Source organism: Sturnus vulgaris, chromosome 14 (assembly GCF_052056855.1).
Source record: "Sturnus vulgaris isolate bStuVul1 chromosome 14, bStuVul1.hap1, whole genome shotgun sequence".
NCBI lineage: Eukaryota > Metazoa > Chordata > Aves > Passeriformes > Sturnidae > Sturnus > Sturnus vulgaris.
This window is the reverse complement of record NC_142256.1, coordinates 17,343,087-17,370,780: the sequence shown is the minus strand read 5'-3', so window position 1 is coordinate 17,370,780 and position 27,694 is coordinate 17,343,087. Positions and strand designations below refer to the sequence as shown.

Here is a 27,694-nt window from a genome sequence, read left to right as displayed (position 1 = left end):
GAGGGAAACAATATGAGGTGATACTGCTTATACCTGTGCTCTGCAATCCTACCTGAGCTGTCTTTAGTGATTCTTCCCACAGCATTCCTTCTCCAGTTTTGGCAGAGGGGAAACTGAGGCAAAGAGCAGCTCAGTGGCAGCTGTAGAGTAGCTTTGCCTCCCAGGGATCTCCAGTGACACTCACAGCCCCCTTTTTGTTTACTGAATTGCAATTTAAATCATCTCCCAGCAGGAGTAGCAGGACTAACAGCTTCAATGTATCGAGCCCCACCTTAACACAGCTTGTAAACAGAACACGTCACAGCTTCCTGCAGAAACACCAGTGGGATCCAGAATTCTTCAGGAGAATCCCTGTCAAGTCCAACTGTGTCTGGTTTGCACTTAAACATCAACCATTCTCCTTCATGGAGAACATCCTGTTTGACTGAACACAAGCAAAGATGACCCACCTGCCTGCTGAATTTTATCTGCTCAAGTTGTCGCTCAGTCTGCTCCCAGATTGAGAACGCCAAGATCCACCCAATCTATCGAAAGAGCACAGAATCGTTTCCAGTCCTTCCGGGCACCAAAGAATAAGATTCTTCACCCAGATGTGTCTGAGCAAGCCATCACAGCCCAGCACAAATACCAAATTTACTGATAGATGACCATGCCCAACCCCCTGCACTAGAGAATCTCAGCAGAGATGAGAGCCTTCCCCCTGTAGGAACATCTGTACTTGACTATGGTGCAGTACACTCTAAAGGCACAATCTGACAGTAAAACCACCACAGCACGATGGGCAAGTGCAGCAAGTTTATCTTCTCCAAAAACAGCTGTTATTCAACAGTGATTCTTCATTGGAACAGCCACACATCACCATGACTCTGTTTTCAGCTTGCAAAATGTCTAGAGGTGGATGAGACATATAAAAACCATTCTCCAGGCTGTTTATCTTTGTTTTAATACGAAAAGCATTTGCCAACATACTAGATTTTTACACAAGTCATTCTCCAGTTTCTCCCCAGAAACTTGTGAGCAGGAATGATACCAATTTTTGTGCCTGCTGAGAGACATTAAAATAGAGAGGCTCAAGAGGTGAAATGTCACCATTTTATAGGCTGCCACACTGTGGCAGTTCAGGTTTAACCATACTGTGGCAGTGTCTGTATCTGGGGTTTTAATTGACATTCACGTTGATGTAATCATTAAGACTAATTATTGAAGCACTGAAGTGGAGCAAGTGAAGCTGCCCTGTCTGCACAGCCCTCAGCTCTTGATATCTGAGCTCAACTCTGTCAGTGGGAGACCTGCTAAGCTCCCATTTGATGTAGAGAATTGAAAAGGGTAAACTTTTGGTGGTACCTGGCATTCTAGGGTTTTAGAAATGCTGAATATGAAGGCCAGTATTTAATCTGTGACTGTCCAGGGCATCTCAACTTCCCAGACCAAAACCACTTGAAGGTAACATCCAAAAGAAATGAAAATTAATTGATTCAAGTAAATAAGGCTGTTAGAAAATGAAATGGAATTAACAGTTTTTACACTGGGACCACTATTGAATCTTTTTTAAATGCCTGTTTCTGAGCCAGACATGTTTGCAATAAAAAAAAAACCAAACATGCTCTCTGGCTCTTTTCCACTGAATACAGTTATGCTTCAGGAGCAGAAAGGGCTTAGGCAGAGATTCAGACCTCTTTTTTGCACTCCATCCCCAGAAGATTTCACATGGGGATGATTTTGGCCTGAAGATACTAGAGTGCTGTTTGCTGTGGAAGGGAAGCAGTGTCGAGCAGCTGCTAGGAAAACTTTGCCATACCTCATTACCTGCTGCCTTCAGGGTATTCTGGTGAAAGCAGAAATGTCTGATGCCACTGAAGTCCATGATTTCCCTATGAGCCCTGAGACATGCTCCATGGGAACAGGAAGGGAGCCAACCTGTGAGGGACGCAGCAAGGCACTACAGAACAGGGTGGAGATACAGACTTACATGCAGAAACCAACAAGCAGAAGAGAAAATACTCTATTTTCAATTCATCATCCCATAATAAACCAGTCAGAAAGACTCCAAACCTAGGCTGAGTTTCCTCTGGCTGGCCTGTAGCACAGACAAACTCATAAAGGTTTGTACCCTTCACAAACCCTAGACCTTCAACTATGGTATCACAGGGGAGGTCTAAGTCAATCCTTCAAAGAAGATGAGACAGCTGAGGCTGCTTTCATCTCTAGTGGTTCCTTCCCCTTCCACACATGAAAGTGGATCCTTATGCACATGTGCCTCCTCCTGCTCATTCAGCTCTCCCTTGAAAATCCACTTTTCCCAAAACAAATGTTGTGAATCTGAGAATGAATCTCATACTAGATCAGTATGAACTCTGATTTCACAGCTTCACAGGTGTTATGGGTGAATATGAACAAAGGTGTTGTGGATGGCAAACACATAGCTCTGCACAATGGCTTGTGAGGGTTGGAGAATGCGGGTTCCCAGTATGGTGCAATGCAAAGGTACCATAGGCATCAGGATAACATCAGCCCACAGGGTATGAAGACGGTCTTTATGTAGTTCCCTTTCCACAAAGGAAGGTTTCATTGCCTGGAGAATATCCCATGACAGTTAGTTTACTGCCAGGCTAGCTCAGGGTAGTGCTCTCCCAGAACTAGAAGACCAGAAACAAGGGCTGTCTGTACACTTCCACACCAGCCTCCAAGACTGAAGTCTTAAAATTAGAAAAAGCATGATAGAGAATGCCTGACTTGACTTAGAGAATACCCTTCCTAAGCTTACTGGGGTTGTGACCTGGAAAATTAAAATGCAAGAAACTCTCCAGTTGCTGACCAGGCAAAATGGTTGATATTGGATTAAAGATTCAAGGCTCTCTGCTGTAGCACGCAGGCACCAACTGCACTGGCTGAAGTACCCCTCTCTTCTTTCGTGTGCCCAATACCAGCTACAGCAGCAGGACTGAGACCATCTTTGTGATACAAACAATTTTCAACAGCTGAAGAGAAAGGTTCCTCTGAATCCTGATTAAGTGAGACACTTCAAACAGCATTTCAGAAAGCTGGCCCAGAGAAAGGACTACTGACTTAGTGAGACTGACCACATCATGACAGTAAATGGAGAATGTGCCAAAAAGCAAACTTACATCTACAGACCACCTCAGTGCACTTACTTCTTTAGAGGAGACTATCCCTTTCTTCTCTTCACTGTGAATCCTCCAGCATCTTCCTTCCCTTTCTCCCCTGCACACACTTGCAGCTCATTTTATATCAGGACACAGCCAGTAAAAAAGTACAAGATCTGTTCATACCAAGCAGTATTTCTGCTGTTTGTCTCTAAATCCTTGGTTTTGTTTGGCCACAAAGGGAACTCCATAGGCAGTAGTGAAGGCTAAGCATGTATGAAGGTACAAACACCAAGGAGAAGTTAATTCCATAGCTTTATCCTCCATATCATTGGGACAGCTACAGTCTACTTTAACATAGCATAGATGGAATCAAATATTAGTTTGAAGACAGAATGCCAATATCCCAGAAATAATCCTTTAATCATAATTTCAGAGTCCAGAAAGCACTGCAGCATGAGTTTTCTGACAAAAGAGTGGGTTTTTGATTCTCATGATTCTTGAATTATGCATTTCAGTGTACAAAACAGCACAGGTTTGACAAGTCTTAAACCTGAACAGTAGAAGAGTTTTGAACCCCAAGATTAAGGAAAGAGATGTTCATGAGACCCTGGCCACATGACAGTGCATAGGAAGAGGGTAAGGCCTGTTGGACATCTTTTCTAAACACTTCCAGTGACCAGCTTCTTTAAGAAGCTCAAGGAAGCGCCAATTTCAGCATGCATCCAGAGGGTGGATGAACATAACTCATGGAAAATATGTGAAAGATTTATTCTCCAATATAGATTGAAATCAAATGTAGTAAGAAAAGATATTTCAAGAATTGTAAATATGACCTTTTGGCCAGCTTGAGTCAAGTGTATAAAACATGACAGTACATTTCAGCCCTCACCTCTGACTGTGAAAGCTGGGTGTTTAGAGAACAGTCAGTCATTAATCTGGTGCTCAAAGATGTCACCTAAACAAGAGCTGGGATCAGGAAGAAATCCTCAGCTGACATTAAAGTGTTAAATGCAATGGACTGAATCCACTTATTATTTCTATTGCAATTGCTAATATGTAAGATGGGGCTGGAGGTCTGATTACCAAGATAAACACATGCCATCAATGCCACTGGAGACAGAGACTGATTGAAGATTTGGATCTGTTCTGCTCTGCGGTGCCAAGTCAGACTCCCCTTCCACCCCAGGCCTGCTGATATTTGAGAATCCAGTAAGCTCCCAGGGCTAAGTGAATCCCGGTCCCAGCGATAGTGTCTGGGCATTCTCATGCATCACAAAGGCTACAAACCTGCATGGTTGCCCAACTATTCTGCTAACCTCCATGTTTCAGGAGATATTTCCTTCTTTTGATACCCATAAAATTCAAAGCTCAGAGATTTATGAACCCGGGTAAACCCAGCATATAAACAGAAACCATCTCCTTCCACGAGCAAGTTAATTTCTCTTGTAAGAGATCTCACATCAGGCTTTCATCTCTTAAGCCAAGGTACTAAGACAGCCTTCCTTGTCATGGAAATGCCTTTGCAGTCAGCTGGTAAGTCTCCCTGTCAGGCTGAGCTCTTCAATGCAAAGATATGTCATAAACCTTCCTCCCAAAAAAAATTCCTTTACTAAATGAGAGGAAAATGACTGGGGTGCATTGATAGCTTTCAACTATCTGAAAAAACTTTGTGAAGTTTTATAGAGACCCAACCCAGCCAAGAACAATCACCTTTAAAACAGAAATTAAAATTAAATATCTTTATTTTTTCATGAAGGAAAAAGCAGCATGTTCCACTGGAGCACCCACTCCACCTCTGTGGCACTGTGACACCTCCACTGGCAGTTACACTTAGCTTCTGCCAGTGCCCCATGGAGACCACCAGAATGGGGCATCACATTCGGTACTCACTTCTCAATATTGTATAGAGCAGGCAATGATTCCATACAAACAATCTTTTCAATTAAAGGTCCCATCCCACATGGAGGCCACTGTCAGAGAGGAACAAAGGCCAGTGGATTTGGTGGTAACCCACTTGCTCTCTAGATCCCATGTATCCACACTGGACTCCAGCCAATAGTATGCAACCAAATGTAATAGATGATTCCATGACATTACTCCAGCTTACACCAGTGTAAATAAGACTGGGCTCCTGCCCTCCCTTTCCTGTGCTACCAGTGTGGCTTTATTTTGCAGCTGCCAGTCTGAATGCCAATCTACTCTGTCTTTGGCTTTCTGCAAGACCCAGACTCTCATGCTTCAGTGCATCCTTGCAGTTGAAACAAGATGTTTGCTCATACATATTTTTAATTCTGTTGCTACCCTGGCTCCTTCTCGTTAGTGGCCTTGCACAGCCATTGGTTCCACACCAGGGGAACAGCCCAATTAGCTTGCATAACTCAGGGGAGAGCCACTACTCCAGGAGAACAGGGGTGCTTGCCCCAGTGGGAACAGCTGCTGTCCCATGGTGAGGGGAAGAAATCCCAGAAGTTCAGAAAGTCTCAACAAGGCAAGGGAGGAAATGCCAGATAAATTCCTCATCATCAGGGGAAGAGAAACACCATCCTTCTGGCACATGCTGTCTTTGTTACATCTCCGAGGACTGCACACAACCCTGCATTTGCAGGTAAGGAGTGATTTCTGAACAGAGCAGCTCCCTGGAGTAGAGCTCCAGGAGCAAAGTGAGGCTGGGCAACTCCAGGGCACACTCACTTTTTACAGGACAAAATGGCACACAGTCACAGACTCAAAGCTGACCAGTAGACACGTATATTGCTGAACAGGATGGGCTTACCCATTACCAATATTTCAGCTACTGTTGACTTGGACTGAAGCTCCCAAGGGACCACCTTAACCAAGCCCAGTCACACTGACCACAGTGTTTCCTTGGAGCTGACACCTACAGGTCAAGCTACAGTCGGGGCTACCAGTAGACACTACCAGTAGACAGCATCATCTCACTCTCTCTGTGCACACGGAAGACACTTCAAGCCTGGGTTGCAGTAGGAGACACAGAAGAAGGTTAAGACAAGCATTATGCATTTTGGCTAAGACAAAATTTCTCCGTTCACTTCTCCACACAGACATCATCACCTCTGCTCCTTCAAGCTTGTCATTAGATGAGACATGGGCTCCACCTCCCATAAGAGATCTGATCTGTCAGCTCAGGCTGAGGCACCCAGCTCCTTCTTCTAAGGAGATAAATGACTGTACAGTGTTAGCTACACTTACTGGTGTCTGTAGTGAGGGAAGAGGAGGCTGACTCACCCTTTGGAGGTCCAGTCCTATGGCCTTAAGCCCAGAAAAACCTAATGTGAGAGTTTTTCCAGTTCAGTTTTCTCAGGCTTAGCCAGGGCTCTTTCTCAAAGCTAGTTGCCTTCCTCTAATGCAAACAGAAGAGAAGAATTAATAACAAAGATAAGGACACCTGCTGGATATGTGTCTAGGCCTGTGAAGAGGTGTTACTTTCTCTGCACCAATCAGCTTTATTCTGTCTTTGGAGTCACAAGAGACTCTACTTAAGCAATGTGTTTTAGAACAAAATTGTCTCTTTCCTATCTTGAAAGATGATCATGTAGCTGTGTGTCTTATTTCTGCCACTTCCGAAGGGTTAAGTCCCTAACCCACGGCTACACAGTCCCTTCACCACCTGCCTTTCCCAGGCTCTGCACCAGCAAAATGGATTTTCACTCTCAGTCCTGTGCACAGTCTTGGGCAATTCCACGTGACTTTGTGTGGCAGCCATGCTCTTTTTGAAACACTGCATGGTCCAGAACAGATTGACTGCATAGCAAGGTGAATCACAGCTGTGAACAAAATGTCTGGACAATTGCTATGGCAAAAAGACTGGCATTGCTTCATATTACTGCTGCCAATTACCTCCTGGTTGCACAATGAATCCCTTATCACCTTCTCTCACCAGGCTGGGCAGGAGGAGCTTTACAGCCTTTGCTTTTGCCTCACTAATCTTTGCTGGACTGACAAGTCCCATGGACCAGGAACAGACTGCTCTTCTGGCTCAGAAACGGAGCCCATACTTTGCCTTCACTGACTGCTGAAAATATACCCTCAGATGTCCTGGTGTGCTCTTTTTGTCTTCTAAGAAAGCTGAATGTCACTATGAGCCCCACCAGGAACAAATGCCAGCAGCATGAAGCCCTAGTTCTGGCCACTTCTTGTACCAGACAGCAGTTGGACTGTCTGTCCCAGAAGACGGGCACTGGGCAGGAACGTGCCATCCCATCTGATGCCAGCATGCCTGGTGCCGTGTAGGCCATCCTGTTGTCAAAAAACCTCAAATTTTGGTGATGTTACTGGTCATCACTGAACTAGCAGGGCTGCATCCCTTCATTGCCCTTGTACCCACCAGGCCTAGAAAGATGAGCTGCTCTGAATGGAAACAGGGTCTTACCAACCCAAGACTCTCTGCTTACTGCAGCACTAGCCATCGGCCCTACAGTGTCTGACATCAACAGGCGAATACTGCTCTATTCTGCACTTTTTGCTACACATGCCAGAAGTGATTGGGGCCCTTCAAAGCACTGAAACAATGTTGTGTGTTCATGAGTGCCACCTGCTGGCACCTTCTCCATTAATATTTCCAAAGTCACTTAATGGAGTGTGGAGTTTTCCAGATCCAGAGCACACAGGTACCATTGGCTCCTATCCCCTTCATAGCAGGGGGAAAATTCTGTGCCTTCTTCAATATCCCAAACTTTCTGGTCTCATCAGCTGCTGCAAATAAATCAGGTAGATCCATTCTATAATCTGCTACACTAATTGTTTAAGTAAAAGGAATATGGTAGGGTTAAGCATAAGACTTAAGGAAACACTTGAGACCTCAAAACACTCTTAGTGATGCTTCCACTATCTGGATAACAAAACGTCAACACAAAAACCGTCCACCCAGCATATATGTGTACTGGCTTCTTCCTCAAAAGACTGCCTGGCCCTCTGGAATCTCAGTGTCTAAGGACTGCAGCTGCAAAGAGAACCCTGAGACTCAGAAAGCCAGGTATGTTGCAGAGTGTGCTGAGGGCCAGAAAGAATGGCTGTGCCATGAGTGACTTACAGTTTCTGCATCCCTACTGGATGTCTATCTAAATGACCTGCTGTAACCTAAGCAGAAATTATTGAGCTTGAAGTAGAAATCTTTGGATGAATGTTTGTGACCCATTCTGCGTGGCAGGTCAGACTATCTGGTCAGAAATTTCCATTCTCTTGTGACCAGGGCCATGATGGGAGAGCTGGAAACTGAGAACTGGCAGCCAAAGAACAGCAGGATACTCTAAGAGTTTCCCTTTACCTGGGATCACAGTACCATTAAATCAGTACTTTAGGAGGGAAAATACTAGTATCTCCTACCCAGGTTTTTCTCAAGCAGTAATGAAATATTAAGGAGATATACAGTACGACTGATATGAACTGTATGTAGTAAACAAATAATTAAAATAAACTATTACAAAATGCAGTGTGGGAACTCCTATACCATATGTGCTATTATTTGTTAATTATATTCACACAGCAATATATGTCTGCAGCACTCTGTAGTCTAAAGCCCCTTCCTTTCTAACTGTTAATTAGGGCTCACAATCAATGCTGAGAAGTGAAGGAAATGTGTTAGTTTCTCTCCTACATTTGCAAAGCCCCAGAAGCAAAATCCAAACAGACACAAAGTCACAAGTGAAGCAATAGCACTGCCAGAAACAGAGTTCAAAACTCCTGGATTCCAGGTTCTTCCCACTGAGAGAGAAAGATTGGTAACGAATCCCCAAAGAGGTGGGAATGAGCAAGAAAATCACAGTGTGCAGTCTGCCTGTTTTCACATGTGAGTTAATTAGATTGTAGCCTAATTAAAATACAGCCTTTGCATCTTGCCTTTCTTCCTTGGTGATGTTGGCAGCAGGTATAGGTTGTCCGTACATTTAAGCTGCAAGCTAGAAAACACCTTCTAACCGTGAAAAGAGTGGAACAGCCCTGTGATGGGGCTGGAAACCAGCAACTGAAGTATGGCACCAACTCTGCTCATGGAAAGCACCACTGGATATAGATGCCTGCAAGGCAGAGGGAGAGAAATGAAAATACAAAAGGCTTACTCCACCTAGTGCTTCCTTCCACAGTAAACTTGGTTTTAGAAGCACCAAACACTTGACATTCCAAATGAAATCGCAGGTCTTTGGCACCTTTAGAAAGCAGCTCCTGTACCTCAGCAATTAAAACTAATTTGAGTCCAATATACTTTTAGTGTCCGGAGTTAAAGACTACTTCTGCCAAAAACTGCAAAAACAAGTGGCATCTCTGTATCACAGGGAAGCTGGAAAAATGAGGGCATTACTTGTGTTATGGTATCTCTCCTCCCTTTCTGCCAGGAACACAGTAGGAACGGAATGGACACAATTTACAAAAGGCCATGGAAACGAAACATTAACCAAAGATTTGACCTTCATACACAACACCTCACAAATGGGACAACTCTAACACAATTTTAAAAAGGGGTTTTGTCTAAAGATCGTTTATAGAGGGCAATGGTCTGGTCAATGAAAAAGCTGGATTTAACTTGCTTAATCTCCAGTGAGGTCTGATTGAGAACTCACTGGAAAAACACAACTGTTGCCACCATTGTGAAGAGGCAAATGTGTCACAAGCACAGGCTGTCACTGCAGGGGGAAGGAGGTGATTAGGTACCAAGAGAAGAGGACAGCCCAGCTTCTTAGGGAAACCTGCAGTTCATATCAGGATGAGCAGTTACAAAATACCAAAATCTCCCGCTACAGAATCATTCATGACTGATCGGAGGTGAAATGCTAAAACCAATACAAATGTACAGAAGGGCTGAGCCACAGAGCCAGAGCACTCAGGAGATGGGCAAGGCAGCTTTACCCAGGCTGCATGGCCAATATAATTTCCCACCAAGACACAACCTCCAGATGCAGACAGTGCTGGAAAGAGTAAGTATTTGGCAGATGAAAAGGCAAAAAACATCTGTAAGCACCAAACGTAAAAGCCATTACTCTCACCCATAATAATTCACAGATGTATTTTTCCCTATCTTGTCTGCAAACGTTTCAAACCAGCATTGCATTTCCTACTGAACTACGATGCCCACAGAAGGGAACTCAAGTGAGATGATACAGTATGTCAAAAATGAAGTTTTCTAAAGCATTTGAGATAATGGAAGAGAAAAGAAGGGATCAGAAGCAGTAATAAATGAACACAGAGACAGGATTCCACTGCACATCAGAATTCTGAGCTTCAAAACCACATGGAAATCCCAGCTTTCCTAGTTGCAACAGGAAACAGCTCAGGAGATAGACTGAAGGCTCTGAGGCAATTAATTTTTCAACAAGACAACGCAGTCTGCAGTCAGACCATCACATTGCAGTCACGCTGCCTGTTACTCAATGTGGAAAAAGATCAAAGAGCAAACACGAAATAATCTAGCGAGGCACAGTGAGAAAGCTGAGCCACATCACTGTTCTATCACAGCTCACCTCCCTGAACGGAGGGAGTGTCTGCACTTACACAGAGAATAAGCTGGTAATGCCTAGCAGCCCCTTTTCCTGCTTGCTGCAGTGCTTTGCATACACTTGCTCAGAGCTCCCCCACAATCTAGCCCAGCAGCACTGCCGGGCAACTCCAGCACAGCAAAGTCAAAAGAGCCAGAACTCCGAAAAGGTCTGGCTGGAAAAAAAAAAAAAAAAAAAGCCAAGGAAGTACATGTCTTTATGAACTTTGATCAGCTTCCATTCTATTTTCTCTTATTTTTTGCTGTCACCTATCATTAAAATTAAATAACATGTGGTCTTGTTGCCATGTTAACCAAGAGACACTGCAGACTCAGAAAGTCAAACTCAGTCCACTCTGCTAGATACTTGCTCCTGGTACACTTAGAAAAGCACAGTATAAGAAGGAGAGAACAGGGGACGCATTCCTGGAAATGTAAATGCCTGATCCTATGCAACTCATAAAAGAAATATTGCAAAGGGGTTGGAGACACATTACATTCGTAATTAGGATGATTCTACGCAGCTGTATCAGGAGCTACTGTTAAACAGTGTGGAAAAAACCTGATTCAGAGATCCATAAAGGATCTGGGACAGAGAACAGCAGCAGCCCAATGTAATGCCCAGCCCTCACCCACTGTCTTTACAACGAGCAGTCAATATTCCTGCAAAAGTGCCTGCTTATGTTCCACATCTGTGTTACCTCTTCCATGCCCATTTCAGTCCTGATCTCAAAAAAGTGCTGTTCATCTCTTCTTCACAAATATCACCTACCCAGTTCTGCATAGCCATGAGTCGATCATATATTTCCTTGCCTTGAGAAGTCAGGATAAGGACACTCCAAAACCCAAAGAAAAATAAAACAGTGCTGGATGCTCCTCAGATCATCAAAAACACAGGGAAGCACTGTAGCATGTACACAAAGCTTTCTGCTAGTGGGACAGCATTTTAGGAGGATTTCTGGTTTTCTTCTCTCTTCCTGATGCTTCTTTACAAATCAGGTTCTTTCCCTGCCTAGTTCTCCTCTGCTAGTAGTCTCATTGCAGCTGCAGGGAAAGACAAGCCATTTTGCTTGCATGGCTGCCTTTGCATTTCAAGCTGATTTGTATGAGACACTGCCACCCAGCACGATTTGCATACATACCAAAATGCAAGACCTGCACAAAATGAAGCAGGAAAACTATTAGTCTCTCCTCTCAGAAAAGGTTAATGGCATGGATTCTTTGCAAATGTTTACTATTAAGTGTTTTCTAAGCCTCTGAGCTATAGAATTGTACATAAAAGGGGGTTCACCCTCTTCCCCCAGTCTCACAATCCTATTTGCTTCAGATTAACATGAATGACCTCTACTTCACTTGAGCTTATTCACTGCCCACAGAGCAGGGCCTGGTTGTACTGAATTATTTCCCTGCCATCATGAAATGCTCTTCAGCTGCATAGGAGGGGACAAGGCTGCAGATGCAGGTGTTAGCTTTCTACAACATTAACTGTTCAACACCCAGACAAGCCTCCTATTTAAACCTTACTCAGATCAGAAGGGCTGCAGAAAACCATGACATAAGTATGAGATACCTTGACTTAACACACCAGAACACTAGGCCCAAACATGTGATAAAGAAAACAGGGGTGAACTACAGCCTGGTAATTACATGTGATCACACATGGCAGGGGACAAAGCAGCCCTGCCATGAAACACTTAATCTCAGCTCCTCCTGCTGCTCCCTCCCTCTCTGTTCTCAACTGTGTCAGTTATCTAATGTGCCCCACACTTTGTCTTAAAAGTGCATCAGAGGTTCTAGGGTGGGTGCTCTTTGAAATGGCTTAATTTAAATTGACATATGAAATGTCACCTCTAAAATAAGCCAGGCCAAAGAAAGCCCTTCAGGACCTTTATGTCCCATCTCTTTTCTATCTCTTCCTTCCCCTCTCACATTACTTTAAAGAGAGCTTGCACATCATTCACCAGTCTGGCCGCCAATAAAAAAATAACTCCTACCTGAAAGGTGTCTTCAGGTGCATACTCTTAAGGGCAGGGAGGATATGCCTTCATTTCCTCAGTCCTCCAAGAATAACAGCGCAGACTGAAGTCCCTCCACAAGTCAGATCTCCTGTGTCAGACACAAACCCAAATTATTCTGGCATATAAGCACAGATCTGTGCTGAAAGAATAGCCATTGGGCAATTAAAATCTGTTTTGCTCCTTTGTTCTCCAGGCAGGCTGCCTGATTGAATGGACCCTTTTACTGGAAAACAAGTATTAGGCCCAATCTTCATCTGGCAGAAAACCACACACTGCCACCAATTTCTCTGTTACGCTGACTGAAATTTTGACCTATGGCTTACAATTACATTGAAGCTCTTAGTTCCTACCTGCACCTCCCATACTTTCAAATGGCACAATAACTCCACTCACTAATTTTTCCAGACCAAAGACTGATTTTCTCAGACCTCACTGCATCAGGCTCACATGGTCACCCTGTGCAGTACCTGGGCTGCCTGGCAAAACTTACTCTGATATGGACTTTATTGCATTGGGTTTGGGAGATTTTGTGGTGATTTGCAAACAATCAGAGAGCTCAGACACAACCCATAACTACTGTATTTAAATGTTCCATTTGTAACTACAAAACAGGATCCTGCCTAGAGAAGTAGAGACTGAAACTTAAAGTAGAGCAGATGAATATAAAGGACTGATGGCAATAACTGTCTGCTCTTACAGAGCAAGGCAATCAAACTGTTTAAATACTTTCAGCAACTGGACTGTCCCAGCAAAAATTCCACCCTCAAACTCACTAAAGAATTACACACCATTCCTTAGTCTGCACAGGCAAGAATTTGATCTTTGCATTCAGTGAATTGTGGTTGGGGTTTCGGTTTAAAAAACAAAACCATGTATTTATTGAAAATCACATGTGATTCTTGTGATGAGCAAATCCATTTAAAATAGTCAGAACCTGGAGGAACCAGCCAGGACACAGAGGGTGTTGTGGGGGCCCCTCTTCAGCACACACATACTGATGTTCAGTACGTGTGTGTTGTAAAAAAGCCACAGTCTGACAAAGACTGGCAGGATAATCAGAATAAGGCATATTCCTCTCAGACAGACCAGAGTAGCCAGCTTTTTTTAGCTTAACCAAACAGAGGCTAAGAAGGGTCATCGCTGCAATCCAGAAATAACTAAAAAGTAAACACCAAGGAAGAAAAATAGCTAGTCAAGATCAGTGACTAGAAATAATCAAAGAGGAATAAAAAGGCATGAGCAAACTTGAACTGGAAATTATAATGTTTCTGTGACCAGAAGGATGAGGCAGAAGCTACTTTTCAATAGAAATAATGGGGGAAAGAAACGTTGAACCATCTTTGGGCATTAATAAAGCAGACTCTAGGACATGATACCTACTGTCAGTAGAGCTGAATCTGACACTCTTGAGCTTCCTCACTCCTGTGTGTGCTCAGCTCAAACTCAAAGAAGAAAAAAAAATAAAATGGAAGAAAAAAAATAAAATGGAAGAAAACGTCAACATTCACAACTATTGTCAAAAATCTCTCACGAAAACTAGGCCACAAAAACAGCAAGCTGTGCAAGGAGGAATGCCCAGGGGAGAAAAATCGCATCTTGCTGAATTCAGGCTCTCTGATAATTTGTGCCTCTCCATCACAGACATTTGCCTCATGCTTGTTCTCCAGCATGAATTGCCAGTTTGAATTTTCCTGTAGCATACTTACAGCGAGGCATCAGGAAACTCTCTAAATGCTGGAAGTAATTACCCAAAAGCACTCTCCTGCAGTGAAACAAACTGTTAGAGAGGAAAAGGAGAAGGATTATATGCTGGGTTGTATGATGGTTTATGTAGATATTCTCATTAAGGAGATATTCATTAAGGAAATGGTAACCTCTGCCTGTAGATCCTTCCTTCTCTGAAAGCCTAGCAGTGCCACTGAATGACTATTTATCATGGTCAAAACACTAGTGAACTCGTCCTTGTCTCCTTGCAGGCATGGAGCTTGTGATGATCTCCTTACTTGCCTCATAAGGTAGAAATATAAAGGAAAAATTAAAGGGGAGAAGGAAATCAAGAAAATTGATAAAACATGTTTGGGGAGAGACACAGCTGAAAGGAACCCACTGTTCAAAGCACACTGGTCAGCAATGGAAGAGATCCTCTAAAGGCATTTGTAGCTCACTTCTTCTACTATCACCCCAAGAAGGAATTAATCAATATATTAGTTTCCAGGCACTTGCTGAGGGACCATAACACCATGGACAATCAGGAAGGATGCCTGCTCCTGTCCTCCACCACTTGTAACCCCTATTACTAGCAGCATACCCATAAAGGCAATGAAAGGACAGAGAGCTGAAACAATGCAGAGCACAGTATCTAAGCCTCAGTTGCTATCAGCCCAGTGTCAGGTAAGTACAACACATCCACTTTCCAGCTGAGAGGGTTTCAAGGAAGTACCAAAGGAAAACAAGCACGATGGTTACCTCATATCTGGTGAGTTTTTCAGACTCACCACAGTGATGTGAGCAGAGAATATCAGCAAGTGGGTTTCTTGCGACTGACAGAGCAAAAGTAATGGTAAACAGCTTGATCAAGTCATAGGTGAGACTGCTTAGAAGATGCTGCCTGGCGAAGAGCTGTAAAGACTGAACTCTCACTTGGAGGAGGTAGTTTTCACAGGGCAGAAGCCAAAAGCCTATCCAAACGTATGATCAACATCCATTTTACCTCAATCATAGGAGCAAGCTCAATTAACATAATTGATATAGTAGAAAGTTGTACAAAATAACTTACTGGACTCCTTTATCTTCTTTCCCACTGAAAAAAAACGTTTTTTGTCAGTCCCATCAGAAAGCCTTTGATCTCAACACTGATCTAAGCAAAAAAACAAGAAAAAATCTGTAGGAGAAGGAAACCTTGCCCCTGATGAGTCACAGCTGTGCTAATTACCAAAAACAGCCTTGTCCTTAATAGGGCACAGCTATAGCTGATAAGGATGAGTGTGATAAAAGGGTGGGTTAGCTGGTCAGGGAAGATTTCTAGGAATGGAAGGAACTGAGAAAGCTGAAGGAATGATCCAGAGGTAGACTAAAAGGTGAGGAAAGAGGGACCAAATGAAGACTGGCCAAATGGAAGAGAGAATCGATGCTGTGAGGTCAGTCTGAATCTGTAGTCAAAGACTGTAAGGGAAGCCTACAGTGTGAGCTTGCTATATTCAGAGTCATTGAGGCGTTAGAGTCTGTAAGCTAAGTTGTGAAGAAGAATAAACTAGGCCCCTTCTCATGTTGTTGAACAAGAGTGTGTGTCTCATCTTGATTCTATCTCTAACATGAGGTTTGCTGTAACAGAAGTCAAAGAAAAAAATGAAAGAGAGAAGTGGCCGAAACTTTACCTCTACACTGATTCATAGATGGTAGCCAATGCTCTGTGGGGATGGCTGGAAAGGTGGAAAGAGGCTAACTGGCAGCATAGAGGGAAACCAATCTGGGCTGCTGAAGAGTGGAAAGACATTGCCACCCAGGTAGGGAGACTACCTGTGAAAGTCTGCCATGTAGATGCCCATGTCCCCAAGAGTAGAGCTGATGAGGAGCACTGAAACAACAAGCAGGTAGATCAGGCTGCACAGATAGAGGTGTCAAAAATAGACTTAGATTGGCAATACAAGGGCGAGTTGTTTCTAGCCCAATGGGCCCATGATGCCTCAGGCCACCAGGGCAGAGATGCCACCTATAAGTGGGCACAAGACTGAGGGCTGGATCTAACCATGGACAGTATTTCTCAGGTTATCCATGACTGTGAGACGTGCGCTGCCATCAAACAGGCCAAGCGGGTGAAGCCCCTCTGGTATGGGGGGCGGTGGTCCAAGTACAAGTATGGGGAGGCCTGGCAGATTGATTACATCACACTGCCCCAGACACGCCAAGGCAAGCGCTACGTGCTCACCATGGTAGAAGCCACCATGAAATGGTTGGAGACCTACCCTGTGCCTCATGCCACTGCCCAGAACACCATCCTGGGTCTAGAAAAACAAGTCCTTTGGAGGCATAGCACCCCTGAGAGAATTGAGTCAGACAATGGGACTCATTTCAAGAATAGAGTTGTCAACACCTGGGCTAGGGAACACGGCATTGAGTGGATGTACCATGTCCTCTACCATGCACCAGCTGCAGGGAAAGTGGAGAGGTAAAATGGACTGTTAAAAACCACCTTGAAGGCATTGGGTGGGTGATCTTTCAAAAACTGGGAGCAGTATCTAGCAAAGGCCACCTGGTTAGTTAACACCTGAGGCTCCATTAACCAAGCAGGCCCTGCCTCCATATAGTAGATAGAGACAAAGTCCCAGTGGTCAGAGCTTTGTTAGGGAAGACAGTTTGGATCAATTCTGCTTCAAGTACAAACCCATTCGTGGAGTTGTCTTTGCTCAGGGACCAGGTTGCACATGGTGGATAATGCAGAAAGATGGAACAACACAATGAGTACCTCAGGGAGATCTGATTGTTGGGTGAGAACCATATGCAAAATATCACTGTTTGCTGAGTGTTACTGCTATTATCTGTACATAGTTGTATACCATATATATGTGTATGCATAAGGGGTGTGTGTGATGAGTTAGAATATATATATTTTTGTTTTGGTAATGAGTTGACAATATGGGGATAAGGGGTGCAATGTCCTGGGGTGACTTTGTCATGTTGAATTGTATTTCCATTTGTCTGTTTAGCCCAGAAGTAAGTTTTGTACCTTTAAGGCTGGAAGGAGGGAGAAGGAGAAGCGCTGGAATGTGGAATGTCTGAGGCGTCTTGTCCTCCTGGACTGTGTTGCAGTGGTGGACAGCAGAGAGAGCTCTCCTTTGCTTTTAGTTAATTTCTGACTAACTGAAGCAGAAAAGTTCCCCGGAAAGTTTATTTTTCCTTTTTTCTTGGAATTATTTGAACCTGCTCTGGACTGGGGACCCGGGGGAGCACCAGGAGCTTGCACCTGTGGCCACCGGGGCCTGGCCTCCAGTGCCAGAAGGACTGAGAACAGACTGAACCGAGTTACCCCCCACAGAAGAGAGACTTTCTGAATTTGTTATCTCTTCAGAGCAGTGATAGGTTTTGTTGTTCAGTATTGGTTTGGGTTTTTTGTGCTGGGCAGTGCTGTGCCTGTTGAATAAACAGGTTTTTTCCACTTCTCTCTGAGGAAATTTCTACCTGAACCAGCTGGGGGGGAGGGACCACTCAGGTCTGCTTCCTTGTGAGGGGGGGTCCCTTTAGAAGTTATCTCCCAAATATGCCCTAAACCAGGACACTGCTCAGAGAAGTCTTTCTCACAATTGCAATTTTTTACCTCTACAACCTCTAATTACCAAAATTTCTGCCTGGGTTTGCACTGGGCCTCTGCAATCTGGAAGCTGTCCAGATGCTCACACTGCAGCAGAGAGCCTGAACACTAATGCTGAGACCTAGGAAAGGTCTTCAGTCTGTCAAAACCTGCTGCTTCAGAGAGTCTAACAAGCTTCCTCTGTGGCAGGGCTGCTGTGCCTGGGTGGTGCAGGAGCAAGCACCAAGTCCATGAAACTGGCAGACAATTTGTGATCCTTTTAGGAAGAACACTCCTACTGGGGGAAATGGAAGGTCCATCTATGTTCAATCCCAATGACAGGCTGTACAGCCACCCCTCCTTGCTGAATATCACGCACCCAGGATCAAACCATAGGCAAGGGAGACACTGGATTGTTAAGCCACAGAAACTCAGTCAACCTGTCCAGTTTTGGGTCTCAGGAAAACATTCAATTCAGAGAGTTTCCTCAGCCCCCCTGTAGCTCTGTTTATGACTGATTAATCTAGACATATAGCGATAATAATAACTTGATAAATCTCCATGTGCACGAGGTCATTTTTAAAGCAACACTATATCCATTTATCACCCATGACACTATAATTATAATCAAGACTCATCTGGCATTACCTAGTATTGGGGAGGAGTGTGGTGGGGGAGAGTTTGTTTTAATTCCCAATCTAATTACAATTATCTTTTGTTCCAGCAGCCAAAGCCATCTTCCATTTTAAAAGCACAGCAATGCCTACCTGCAATTATGAAATAAGTAATTTCATTTAAAAGCAACTGCTGCACACAAGAAACTCCTTCATCTTGGATGTCCTGGTGGAAAAACATGAATTATCCACCTTTATCACAGAGCTGTCCGGCTATGGCTCCCTATAGCCTAGTACTACTGTAAAATAAAACTTTATAAAAAGATGGAAAGCTCACAGCTTTGCAGGGCATAACCACAGCTGTATTTCATACCTCACAAAACCTACTCTTGTGCAGCACAGACCTAAAAGAAAATTTTTGCCTTAAGGCTAGGGGAAGATGCTTGGTTCTCTGCACAGTTGCCAGGTTCTGTTACAAAGCTATTACCCTCAGTGTGAGAATTACAAGGGAAAACACCACATCTTAAATAATTCAGGAACTCAGCTTAAAGGACAGTAGCAATTTCTTCTTACTTTAAATCCTGTCCCCCTCTTTCCCACACTGATCTCCTGAGACTCCACTAAATATAAAGTAGCAGGCAATAAACAAACCAACAGTTACCACAGACAGATGCATCAAGCCCCACCCTCCCTTCTCCCCTATGTGCCCATCAGAAAGGACTCTCCCCTGTCTCTTCTTTCTGCTGACTTCGGAGTCAGAAAGGGAAAGCAAAAGATTATTGATCTGATCTCCAAATTCAAAAGTGCAGAGCATCCCCAGGCTCCAAGAGAAGAAATCCCTGGTAAGGTCGTGTCAACAGTGTCCTCTGCCTGGCAATACCTCTCGTAGCTGACACAACTTTTAAGGCGCCCAACATCAAAGCACAGGGTGAAGTCAGAAACTCTGACTTCCCAGTTTAACACATGCCCACTGCAATTTATTAACATGGTACATTAATGGCTAGGCTCAGTATCACTAAATCAGTCATTCCTGCTACAAGTAAGCTGGATAAATCAGAGAATTTCATTTAGGGTGATTTATATTGTACATAAATCAACATTCATCTGTGAGTGATTTGTTGATACACTGCAAGATCATCTAATCACTTTCTGGCTTTCCATCAAGCAAAACTTTTGGGAATTACATCACTGAATCCCAGACTAGAGAGGCCAGGGCCATGAATCAAGTCTTGGAGGCAGAACAAGCAGGCTTACAATGTGGAGTGATGGTTTGCTTAGGCCGGGCTGGTTTGGTTAGGACTCCCTGCACAAACTGGAACTCAAACTTTGCATGAGATCCATTCTCCTGTCTTGTTCCACAATTCCTCAGTCTCATGCTTCCATGCACAGAAATGAGATGAGAGCATGTCCCTCTGAGGGTTGGATCATGAGGAAAAGTACCTTCAGAAGAGTACAGGGTGTTAAACACTACTCATGCCAACAGTGCAAGGCAGTCAGGGATCCTGGCCACCACAGAGAGCCACAAGAAGAAGCTGAGGTATCCTTCAAGGCGACATTTGATTCAATTATATTCTAATCTATTCTAAAGGTCTCCTAGAAGGAGAATGAGAAAACCATTCAGCCTTTGATGTACTGGTATAATTTTGGAAGACTGTGAAGCAGAGAAGCTGAAGAGAGCAAGCACACAGCTACACACTACAACTACTCCAGCATCTTTACTGGACCATCTCCATAGCTCCAGAATTGGGACCTCGAAGGCAGGGAGACTCTAAGGATAACTTTACTCCTGCATCTCAGGATGAGCAATTTCAGGTCCTGACTCCACCCTGTTAGCCTGTTCCCCATGTCATTCTCCATGACTGCTTGCTCAACTGTTGAACAGGAAATTAGGAAAGCAGCCTCATTTAAGAAGCACTTTGGGATAAGCCGATGACAAATGCTCTAGAGGAGAGATTTGCTCTTCAGGCACAACTTCTGATCTCAGTGGTTGCTCAGTCATCTAAAGATGGCTTAAGACTCAGATCTAAAGTACTTTGGCTGTCTGTGTATCACATCTCACAGACTTGATAAATTCTCTCTTTCCTACTCCTATAAACCAAGAAGTTTGATTTCTTGTGCAAAGCTAACAACTTCTCCATCACAAAAACATTCCAAGTTAAAATTCAAAATATGACATCCAGGTGTGCCTCACTAGGTTTCCATAAAAAAAAAAAAAAATTCCTTTCTCAACAGTTAGGACTTGGCAGCTCCTGCTTTTCAACAGGAAAAACTCCTGCCTGTCTTCTTTGACCAACATTCTGTTTCAGCTTTCCTGTGGGAGTATGGCATTGAGAAAGCAATACTGGAGTAATCTGCAGTTCAGCAGACATGGAGTTGATTAGCATTGTCCATGAATCACTGTTTGACCTGTGCATTCATTTATTTCGGCAGCATTTGAATTGATCTAAAGGACATACGTTCTGAAATGCTGTTACACTGATGCAAATAGTTCTTATAAAATTCCTAAACACAGCAACTGTGCTGTTCAAGAAGCCACAAGCAGCACCATAAAATTAGGACAGACTCTGAAAGTAATTTGGTTGGGTTTGTTTTCTCTTTAGTTTAAGCATACACAGGACAGGTTTGTGCTAGCAAGAGATGTCAGAGGGAATGCTCCATAATGGGGAATGCCAGCACAGAACAGGCAACAACAGCCCTATTTCCAGGGCTGGACACAGCTGCCTCCTACAGCCAAGTGGGATGCATCCCTCTGTGCCAGATAAACCCAGAGCTCGTGGGACACCCTGGGCAGTAACAAGGGGCACAACCACCCCTTCTGCTGCCCTAAGAAAAGCATCCCTGTTTCCTTCCTCACCGTGCCCAGACTGAGAGAAATAAAACTACCACTCAACAGTGCTCTGATTGTTTTACAGTTTATATACATGTCCAGGGCATGTTAGGGCAAATTTGGGGGAAAACCTCAGGAAGGAGCCCCCAGAAAACAAACCCCCACGACTTCTCCCCCCACCACCAGGTTCGGGAAGAATTTCCTCAGAGAGGAGTGGAAAAAAAAAACTGTTTATTTAACAAGTGAAACCACTCCCCAGCACAAAAAAAAACCAACACCAGATGACAAAAAAAACCTCCTTCACCGCTCTGAATAGATGACAAACTCAGAAAGTCTCTGCGGCCAGTGGTCGCCCAGTTATCAGTCTCCGGCGCTGGGGGATGACTGCTGCAGGTCACAGAATGCAGACTCCCGGTGTTTCTTAGTGTTTCCCAGGTCTCCGTCCGGAACAGGTTCAGATGGTATTCAGGAAAGGAAGAGGGAGAAAAAAAAAAAAACAGTCCAGAGAAAAAAAAACTACACTGCCTAGCTGAACTAACTAATAAGCAAAGGCAAGAAAAGCAGGAGCCAAAAGCGAGCAAGCAAGTGAGCAAAGCAAAGCAAGCAAAGCCCAGCCAGACAGCAAGCCTCTCCTAAACACAGACCATGGGGGAGGTGAGCCAGCTGATAACAGGACAAAACAAACCTTCACTTTCAGAGTCAGTCCTGAAAGCACAGGACATAATACCAAGCACAAACAGAACACACGACTGGGGATACAAGCACCATAACGTCACCCTAGGTCAATACATAAACCCACAAATACACACTTATATATACATATAAACAAATGTATGAACATTGTGTTCATACATCCGTGTATATATACGTACACACACACAGAGGGATTCTGGACACAATAGTAGGAACTGAAAGAGCTCACGGTCAAGCGCTTTAGTCAGAGACTTTTCCAAACCCAGAGTGTCTGGCTGTTCCTCCCCTTACTCCCAAATCCTCAGCCTGTAGTCTGATAATTAATAATTATTAATTTAATTAATTAATATTAAATGAATAAAAATTAATTTAATAATTTGGCAATCTAGCTGGATTTTCCCACTTTCAGAATGATTTTACGATTCAGAGATGCTTGCTGAGGACTAAGCAGAACTAGAGTGCCATTTTAAATATAGTCGATTAGGTAACTTGTGCCTTTTAAGTGGACTACATGACTATCTGCACATGAAACACCTCAATACTGATGAACTCTGGTGAGACTTATGCCTTGGATTAACTGCACAAGTTACAAGTCCAGAATTAGTGTGCTTCGGCTCCTGTCCACAGGGCAGATTCAAAACCTTAGGAAGTACTAGCGTGAAGTTATAGCACCTTATTTGTGTAGTCTTGTGGGAGACTTGAGCTCTACTCTTCAAATATTTACACACACACACTTCACACACCAGACTAGACACTGTGGAAGCAGAGCTGCGGATATGTATAATACACCTTTTTTTCCTATGACATTGTTAAAAGTAGGAGGTGAGATTATTCACATATTAGGCCTTCAGTCTCCAGGGAACTGTCTGTGATTTCTATATTTATACTTTCAGTGTTGTCACAAAACACATTGCGAGAGATTTTGATCCTGAATACTGATGCAAATTATAAAAGAAAAAATAAAATCTGGCATTTAAACCTCATCCCCAAAGCTCAGGAATGCATAGACTCTTAGATTTTTGCTCTCTTCATTCTTAAAACAAAAGGACAGAGCAAAGCAGCGGGAGGCTATCACTCAAATGGCAATCAGAAATTGACCAAGCTATCAAACAACTGTTATCAAGAAGCAGAAAATAGATTAATGAGCATTCATTATTGACTGGTCAAGTAATCTGGCAACACTTCACTTCAAAAGCTGATAACAGCAGGACTCTCCAATAATTTCCAAGCAGGACAGGACCTTTCCTATGTCACTGGGCAGCACATCTCTGGCCTTTTTCTCTTCAGCATGTAGGTGAGATTGAACAGGACTTAGTTACATTACTGGCTGCTATCAGAAATATCCCAAAATTTGAATTCCCAATCGTGTAAGCACGAAGACAAATGTGCAAATCTAGATTAAGAGATGAATAATAAATATTTTTAAAAACCTATCATAGGTTGCTGCCCAGTACTGATAATAAAGCTTTGAAGACGAGCAACAAAGAAGTGGTAAGAAAATGTAAGGGTTCCCATGTTGAACATTTATGTCCCTCCATTGTCAGCGCCACTGTGGCCAACACAACTGTTCATGTTGGCTCAATTTTATTATAAGGAAAAGGATGGGCAAACTCTGAGAATATTCATGATTTCTAGTACAGTTCCCAGGTCTCTTGTTTGAGTCTGGGCTCTGAACTACCCTAATTTTACATACAGCCTGGTATCTGTAGCATACATAGAGTTTACTTTTTCTGTATCTGCCCAGTTCAGATAGGATGCAAAAACATTCCAGGTCATCAACCCACATGCTCATGGCTCAGTCCCGGTCAAAACAGCTCAGCTCCAAGGACTTTCCGGCTGCAGAGCAAAGGATATTTATTTTATCAAATTTTTGAACAAGCACAGATAATAATTTAGTCTAAGCCAATATCAATTCCGGTAACTCCAAAGCTCTATCTTCACTGAGATAAAACACCATTATTAGCATAGAAAATTAAAGCCATTTACTTTGAGATCAGTGAGATCACAGCATGTGAGGAAATTGAGCACTGCTATCTCCTTTTAATACCACATATTTTCCTAAACTAATAAATCTTCATGACACAAACCACTGTTTTTTGCTAAGGGGGCAAACACTATCTCTTCATCAGTTCAGTAGTTCCTCCCTGCATCTTTCTTACCAGCTGAACATTTTTTCCTAAACTTTTAAGAGTAGAGGTAAAAATACCACTACCGAAAAGAAAAAACAAACAACCACATTTAAACAGAAAATCCCAGCAGCCACAATGAATCACTCCCAAAGGGAAGATATTCTGCAAAGCTGGTATTTCACAGTGTTATGAAGTTCTGTCTGGGAAAAATTTGAAAATAACTTTTCACCAAAGATCCAAAAAATGCCCCAGGATAACCTTTAGCCCAAATTATCATTTGAGGTGCCAATGGCCTTCACACACACAGTAACCTCTTTCCCTGCCAATACCCTTCTTCTTCTGGCTTCAGATTTTCCACAGAGAAGAAATTAAAAAACCGAATCCCCACAAGCCATTTTATTTATTAATGGGCAAAATTCTCTCAGTTCCTTCACTGCTTTTCCCATAGCTACTAGACAATGTTCAGGTACCCTTCTGTTTGTGTTATCTACGTACAGCTAAATTGCATTTAATTCAATTATAAATGAAAGCCACAGGAAGCCAATATGACAACTCCACTAGATAATCTTCCACTTCACTGCCACAATTTCATCTATAAGGTCCCTTTCTCATTTTATTTCAGGATTCCTGGCTGCCTCAAAGTCTGATTTGTTTATTTCAAGACAAAAGCAATAATGTGCCTTTTTGGTCATGTCAGAGATTTTTAATGTAAGTAGAGATAAATGAAGTCTTGAGATATTACCTTTCTTAAATAGTAAAACAATTCCTTTTTATACCATTAAATTAGAAAAAGTAAACAGTTAATTTTCAGCACTAGGAGGGACATTCATCTTGCTGAGTGCTTCTAACAGAGATGTATGCACAAAAATCACTGTGCATTGCACAAAATATAAATAACTAAAATAAAATACAGTTATTTAATTATATGGCATTTTAATGAGATTTTATAATTATATTGCATTTTAATGGCACATGGACAATTAACTCCCTTCAGCTCTTTGCAAATCTCTGCTTTAGGCAATGACCTTATGCCAATATCCACCCCAAATCAATGTGTAAAACAAAGTCCAGGGTAACCTACATCTCTGCTGAGGTACGGTCGCCTCCAGAATTAATGCAGCTATGGCTGGAACACACAGCAGGAGTACTCCACTTAGCCATGAGCCAGTGGAGGATTTTGCCACACAAGATGTAACACTGAGAGCCTGGGACAATTAATTGCATCCCATCCACTTTCCTGTGCTCCATAGGCCAGCAAGGTTGATTGACAGGGAGGATCATCGTTTCATCAGACACTAATACCATGACTTTAATGAATATGGAAGGGGATGTTGTCTCTGGAATCTCCCTGGTGAATATTAACCTGTGCCAACCTGTCTCTCTTTTAACAGGGAAGGAAGGAGAAGTTCACAGATGCCAACTTATGAACTTACGGGTCAGAAAAATCTAAGTTCTCCCTGGGAACTACTTTTCTAAATAAAACCCATCCTTTCAGTGCAGTGCTATTTATAAGAGCAAGTTTATACTGCTCAGTCCCCATTTAGTTTAGCCTTTCTCATTCATTACCTCACTCTTCATGATATCTCCATATCCATTGTCACCTTTCTTAAAAGGATTCTTAAAAGGATTTAGTCAGCTGTGAATAGCCAAGCTGAGCACTACTGTGCACAGCATAGCCAGGGAAAGAGAAACTCTAGAAATGTCTGGACAGATCTATTCAGATAACCTCCTCTGCAAACAGATCAAGTAGGCAGCCCAAAATAACCCACCTTGAGTCTTTGGGAATTTTACTCCAGAATTTAGGGTCAAATTATTGCTGCTGTCATGCAGACTTTAGATGGGTAAAGGTAAAGGAGCCTTCTCCTCCACTTCATCACTGCCCATCACACCCTTCCTAAGCAGCAGGTATTTATCTCACTCCCCCACATGCAAGAAGCAAACCAGAACATTTCACCATCTGTCCAGCAGTAGTGTTCAAAACCACAGATTTTACCCACTATCCTGTTCTTCTACATGCCATAAAAAGCCTTCCCTGAGGAGGTGACCACATCTGCCCCTTGTTGGGAGCTGCTGGGACAGAGCTGCCTTCTAGTGGGACTCATCTGAACACATGGCTCTGCTAGATCTCATCCCCAGTTTACAGCATCTTCTCTCTTGATGAACTGGCTGGGTTGGTGGCTCACAGGTCTGCAGGGGAATTTGATGGGTGGCTCGTAGGTCCACTCAAAAAGCTACTTATGGCACAGGAGATGAGGAGAAGTGAGCAGCTGCTGTTGGTGCTTGAGGGAAGGGCATCCTGTGCAACCCTTTCATCTGTGGGAAATGACAATGCAGCCTCAGAGTCCAAGATAGCTGAGTACTGTACTGTACTTACTTGGAAAAGGAAAAGTAAGCCCTATATTAAATGAGAATTTACTTTCAGGTTTAAGAGTGTGGCTGGAGATCACAGAGGTGTCCAAAATGCTGTGCTAGCAAAATGCATACAACTTCCTCTTCAAATGAGCCTAATAAACTAGGAAAACTCTGTCGGTCTGAATATACTGTAAGTTAGTGAGGCATACATTTAGTACCTGACAAGGCTGATTTCCATGGTGCAGTCCTGCAGTTCAACCAAAGAGGATGACAAGTTATCCCAACACCTCACCTCTCTGTGCCAAAGTGCCCCTGCTTTGTTTGCTCCTGCTTTTGGGGTTTTGTTCAAAAGGACAAAGTAAGTCTACCTCTATTCTTCATCACCCACACCCCCTGAGCCTGCATGGGCTGGCCGTAGACACAACTCAGCTCTGTCACAATAGAACAGCTTTCTGCAGCCATGGCCATTACAAGGTCAGCTCACCCTCAGACTCTTCTGCCAGTTCCTGGGGCAGAAAAGTCAACTCTGCCTTTCAAATTCCAATCTGCAAAACAAAGCCAACCCAGAGAAAAAAAAATACCCAAAGAGAGATATAGGACTGAAAACAACAAATATTCACCCTGTTCTTCCACCCTTCTTACCAGAAAAGGAGAAAAATCAGAACTGGTTTTGATCAAGGCCCTGTGGCTGAAAGTAGTACATTTGAGGGAAAGAAAATGCAGGCAGATAAATGGTTCTAATTTTGGCATATCCTGCTTACAAATGCACCACACAGTATATCACCTCAACCAAAGCAGACGCAGAACTGATATCACAAGAGCAATGCTGAATCCAGAGCCTGGTTTCAGTACCTACACCAGAACAAACATGCTCACAGATGTCCAAACCAGTACCTTGCTTGAGCTGTGTTCATGCTCCTTTCACCTTCCCCTTGCTCGTGTTTCCTGGCAAATTATATTCCTCACCAAAAAAACCCAACCTGCTGAAACCAGAAAACTGGAATCTTTGCTGAAACCAGATTATAAGACAATTAGAGAGTAAGTGTTCCATCTGCAAAGATGAGCATTTCCCTGCAGAACTAATTCCAGAAGCCATTTTCATTCTATTAATGGGTGAAACAAACTGTTGCTAGGCCAAAGGAATCTGCTTAGCCAATCTATTTGGACCTTGTTTCTGCAGCTTTCAG

At 43.2% G+C, this 27,694-nt stretch overlaps 1 protein-coding gene across 2 annotated transcripts in view; it reads right to left on the bottom strand.

The window, feature by feature from the left end:
* The window catches only part of LOC106856297 (serine/threonine-protein kinase PAK 3), a 131,987-nt gene that overhangs the window by 82,179 nt on the left and 22,114 nt on the right, over positions 1 to 27,694 (bottom strand). Inside the window, exon 2 of one of the 2 annotated variants that reach the window (XM_088173421.1) lies at positions 12,585 to 12,696. The exons of the other annotated variant lie outside the window; for it this stretch is intronic. The gene's annotated coding sequence lies outside the window, so the exon portion shown is untranslated. The remainder of the gene's footprint in view (positions 1 to 12,584; positions 12,697 to 27,694) is intronic. 2 annotated transcript variants of the gene reach the window in all.